The 5,459-nt window shown below is 39.0% G+C and overlaps 1 long non-coding RNA gene across 2 annotated transcripts; it reads right to left on the bottom strand.

Annotated features, from left to right (window-relative positions):
• Positions 1-3,484: 3,484 nt before the first annotated feature.
• LOC113086599 (uncharacterized) lies at positions 3,485-4,948 on the bottom strand. 2 transcript variants are annotated; one of them, XR_003284934.1, is made up of 5 exons: positions 4,875-4,948; positions 4,619-4,668; positions 4,422-4,480; positions 3,657-3,735; positions 3,485-3,576 (listed from the first exon to the last, which is right to left on the bottom strand). It is a non-coding gene; the product is annotated as an uncharacterized LOC113086599 (long non-coding RNA). The 2 variants fall into 2 exon arrangements; XR_003284935.1 differs by having other exon boundaries at positions 3,493-3,576; positions 3,653-3,735.
• Between the last annotated feature and the right edge of the window lie 511 nt (positions 4,949-5,459).

Raw genomic sequence — 5,459 nt, 5'->3', positions numbered from 1 at the left:
GATTTTTTGTGACCACAGAGAGTCAGGACCCTCGGTTTAACATCTCATCCGAAGGACGGAACTAAACAATTAATTAATGATTACTGCATCAGCAACTAATAAAGGGTCTATATGTATGATAGATTAAGTAATAAATGAATTGCTATTAATTAAATGTGGCATTGTTTATTAATTCCTTAATAACATACTTTATTAACTAATAGTGTAAATGAATGTGTTAATTGCCACAATTGGTCAAAGATTTGCACTTCCGCTTCCATTTGTCTGCTTTAATTAATCAATAGCTAATGATTTACAAATGTATCATTATGTGTAACTTTACTTGTTGATGCACATGACTAACTAATTGTTAAGTAATATGTAATTTTGGTTTTGACATCCACACTATGGATTTCAATTTTCAGCCTTCTACAACCGGGATTCCACTGTGCCAGATGAACTGCTGCATCCAATAGTTGATGGCACAGGACTGTGTCAGGTTAAGCTTGAGGTCTAGGATTTAAAGGCAGAACACTGAGAACATGTGGCCGGGCTCTGCTATTTCATAACGCTGTGTCTAGACCGGACAAAGACACTAGAACCCATTATAATCAGTGATACTACACTGGATGCGGCACAACACTACACAACACAACAAAACCTCGACAGTAAACTGATGACACACTCTATTTCTGACGTACTCCAGGCTCTAGAGTTACTTCTGTTATGAAGGACAAATGGACTTGCAATGGTCTGTCAGTGTAAACAGCTGTAATGGTCGCAGCAGTTTAAACATGGTGTAACAGCGTCAGTAGTTCAGATTCTGGTGTGCTGGTATTTGTGTGCAGCCCAACTTACCCATCCTTCAAACACATTACCTGACATTACATTCATTGCATGTGCAACTGCCCCACAGGCCTTTAGTGGGGATGACAAAACCCATAATCATAACATATTACTTAACAATTAGTTATTAGTCATGTGCCTCAACAAGTTATACATAATGATACATTTGTAAATCATTAGCTAATGATTAATTAAATCAGACAAATGGAAGTTGGAGTGCATATCTTTGACCAATGGTTGTGATTATCACATTCATTTACACTATTAGATAATAAAATATGATATTAAGGAATTAATACATAATGCCACATTTAATTAAACAGCATTCGAATACAATGACTTAGTCATAAAACGACGAACATTTTACAGTTGGTTTTAAGATTGTAATTGTCTTCAAATGTTATTTAGCTTTAAATTGTCATATTTTGTGTAAGACCCCATACAGTAGTGAAATACATAGCAATATTTACATATGATTTAACAGTTTATTGTAATACTGTACATTTAAAAAATCTAAAAGGTGTGCATCATACAACTAGATGAAGTCATTGTCTTCAAATGCTATTGAAGTCAGACACGTTTATGCCAATGTCGCATAACTTTAGAGACGGTCCCTAACGTTAAATAGGCGAATATCGAACGTCCAAAGTCAAACCAACTTCATGCCAGCGTTCAGACAAATGATTAGTCGCATAGGCCTATTTCACAATATGGCAGCGGAAACAGTAAGTAGGTAAGGTACTTCCGGTCGCGGCGCCGCCGGTTACGATCGCTACTAATTCATTGCCATAATGGAGTCCGAACGTGTTTTTTCACAGTCATTAATAAATTTACCCACAATTAGGATATCAGATGTTGTTCGTTTTGTTCATAGTTTTCAGGGAGATGTGAGGCAATCGAAATTGGACAAGGGCTATAAATTCTTTTTTGAGCAATTCGTTTTTGATTATCAAGGTATGTATTATTTTATACAGCTGCCACGATTGCTAATTTCCGAATGATCAATCTTGCTTTTGTGGTTTAATAATAATAAAAATGTCCTGTTAATAACAGTGTTTGTGTGTGTGTTTGGACACTTCAGTCTCAAACATTATTTTAGGGAAAGTGGTAATTAGGGCCAGGTGCTATAGGTCATTAAGAAAGCGTGAGGAACCACATCAGCTTGAGGTAACGTTAAATGCATTCAGTATTTAGCTAAAGGCTGTTTATAATGCATTACTTGTCTTCGTATCAATATCAAACATAGCTTTGAAGCCTAGTAGTAACAGCACCATCTGCAGTTAGGATTAAGTTAGCGTAGCATGTAGTACTGCATACATAAGTGTGCATATGAACATATGAAAACACACATGCACTCACACTATACATACGAGTACAATATATGTACATATTTGATATATTCAATAAACAATAACAAACAATAGCTGTCCCAAACATACAATACACAAACCCAGGTAAACACTAAAGTGTTAAATATGTGAAATACATGCAAGCCTTTGTATCACTTTCTTTAGATCACACTTGAAACCAGCACCCCACCTCAGCTGAATGCATTTACATGCTCGTGTGCTGCTGGAAGAAGTTTGTGCAACCATTTGGTTGCATTACTTTACCAGACAGCACATTTTAGTACGCTAGGCACCAGGAATGTTCCAGCTGCCCTTGCATGCACAAGCAAGCAGCAGGCCTGGCATAGACCCCGTACCCAGGTAAAATGAAAGAGAAAACCACTGATCCTTCAAACAGTTTTAATTTTACAACACATAAAAATAAATAAGCAGTATTAAATAAGTCACCATTAATAAAAGTAAAAAAAATAAATAAAAAAAGACAATGTAAAGTGCATAATGTTCAAATCAGGTTACAATCCTGTACAATATATAAATAAATGTTTTGTTAGGGCATAACTCCAGAACCAGTGGATGAGCTTGTGGTGCGCAAGCCAAAAGCCTCTGGTAGGAGCAGTGTTCAGTCAACTCTATACAAAGCATATGGAGGTACTCCCCAAATACTAATAAAAAACATATCGAAAGAGTTAACAATTAACACAGTGAAACATAAACATTTTGTTTTAGGACCTTTGCCTGATAGTGATGTGATTGCTGGAGCAGCATCCCTCATTTCCCTTCGACCTCAACCACTCATTGCAAAGATTGTTGATGGGATGTCTGCTGTAACCATGGTTTCAACAAAATTTGGAGAAGTCCCAAAAGGTTCACTGCTTTCCTACCAGTGTCCTGTTGTGCTGCCAAGGGATGTGCTAATCCATCCAAATGCACCAGAATTCCCCCCATTACCTATCCCACAATACACACTTCCACAATATCATTTTGTCCCTGGCAGCTGGGCTGAACTCATGCACATGCAGAGCCTGGAGGTGACACCTGAAATGTCAGGGATCATTGAGAAGGGAACATGGGATCAATCCAAAAGCCTACTCTGGTTTACCATGCGTCGCCTCCGGCTTACAGCAAGCAAGTTCTATGAAGCAGCTCATGTCAGGTCAGAATCTACTGCAAAAAAACTTTCTGGCCGGATCATTAAAGGTGCCCCCCAGACCAAATCAATGCGCAGAGGAGTGGAACTTGAGCCAGAGGTTCTTCGCCGCTATGCTGATACCTTCAATGTTAATGTTCTTCCATGCGGTCTTCATTATCCACCCGGGAGCTCCACACCTTGGTGCTAGTCCAGATGGCAAGGTGGTAGACCCAAATGAAGACCCTCCCTATGGCCTGGTAGAAGTTAAGTGCCCTGATGTGAAAGACATAGGAGCAGCATCACACACTGAGTTTGTTGGGGGCCAAGCAAAACTGAGGAAATCACATACCTACCATTGGCAAGTCCAGGGTCAGCTGTTGGTCTCTGGCTTAGCTTGGTGTGATCTGGTGACAAATACCAGGGGTGACTTCACTGTGGAGAGAGTATGGAGAGATGATGAGCTGATCCAAGAAATCAAGGCTAAAGCTGATGAATTCTACTTTGGCACATACATTCATGTTTTGCTAGGGAGAAAATAGGCAACCAATGTTGTTTCTTTTCTCAATGTTATATAGTCATTTAGTTTGCAAAAAAAAAAAAAAACATCAGATGATTAGTTATACATAGTCAATTTAATCGTTAACTACAGTAGACTTAAGGATTTTTATTTTTTTATAGCTTGTTATTCAATTTCGATTAAGATTTATGATGTATGTTTTTCCAAATCTTTATTACTGAACAATGAAAATATATTGTTGAAACTTAACTTTCCCAAACTGGAAAGATGAGTAAATGAGAGTCAAGTTCAATGTACTTAAAATCCGAAAGATGCTGTTGCAGGTCATTAGTAGAGTAAGTTCATTTGTAAATATTAAATTGTTAATGCAGTCTCTTTTGCTGTTTTTCCCAGACACATTCATATTTATTATTGCTGCCAGTATGCCAGGGCAACCATTTTTGTGTGCGCTTGAGCGCTTTATGCAATTAAAGGCTTATTATTATGGCTTATTTTGTTTAAAATGCTTAAAAATGAATCAAAAATCTTTAGTTGAGGGAAGCCCTACAAACAATATAACTTAAAATCCTGTCTGAAAAGGGTAACAAAAACTCAAACTTACCAGAAGATAGACAACAATGTCACAAAGTAGACAAGGCTAGGACTCTCTTCTCTCTGCTTCTGTTACAATTTAAGAAATATAATGTCCGTTATAAAATGTGTGTAAATGATCTATTAATGTTACTTAATACTTTGCCACAATTAATAATATTGACCAAAATACTTAAACAGAAAATGAAAATTACAGAAATTACTTACCTAGCAAGAGATGAGGTTGACTGAAGATCATTGCTATACATTTTTTTACACTGTTAATGAGAACAGAAGAGGTGCTTCATTTAAATATTAGTTTTTACCTGGAGAAGTGGCAGGTAATGTTTTTATTTATTTATTTATTTATTTATTTTTGAAGTACAAAACTATTAATCTGATGAAATTACGTAGTGATATATTATGGGGCTTCTCTTATTGAACAGTACAATACTAACTACACAACTTTTATATAAGGTTATACCTTCTCTTGTTGACTCATGATGTTACTGGCTGGTGAAGAAGACGAGGCCGATGTTACTGGCTGGTGAGGAAGAGGATTTTACTGGCTGGTGAGAAAGAGGAGGTGGTGAGCAGGAGGAGGCCGATGTTACTGGCAGGTGAGGAAGAGGAGGTGGTGAGCAGGAGGTGGCCGATGTTACTGGCTGGTGAGAAAGAGGAGGTGGTGAGCAGGAGGAGGCCGATGTTACTGGCTGGTGAGGAAGAGGAGGTGGTGAGCAGGAGGAGGCCGATGTTACTGGCAGGTGAGGAAGAGGAGGTGGTGAGCAGGAGGAGGCCGATGTTACTGGCTGGTGAGGAAGAGGAGGCCGATGTTTACTGGCAGGTGAGGAAGAGGAGGTGGTGAGCAGGAGGAGGCCGATGTTACTGGCTGGTGAGGAAGAGGAGGCCGATGTTACTGGCTGGTGAGGAAGAGGAGGTGGTGAGCAGGAGGAGGCCGATGTTACTGGCTGGCGAGGAAGAGGAGGTGGTGAGCAGGAGGAGGCCGATGTTACTGGCTGGTGAGGAAGAGGAGGTGGTGAGCAGGAGGTGGCCGATGTTACTGGCTGGT

The sequence above is a fragment of the Carassius auratus genome, unplaced genomic scaffold, assembly GCF_003368295.1.
Source record: "Carassius auratus strain Wakin unplaced genomic scaffold, ASM336829v1 scaf_tig00043562, whole genome shotgun sequence".
Lineage (NCBI taxonomy): Eukaryota > Metazoa > Chordata > Actinopteri > Cypriniformes > Cyprinidae > Carassius > Carassius auratus.
Note: the sequence above shows the minus strand (reverse complement) of the source record. Positions and strands in the feature narration are given on the sequence as shown.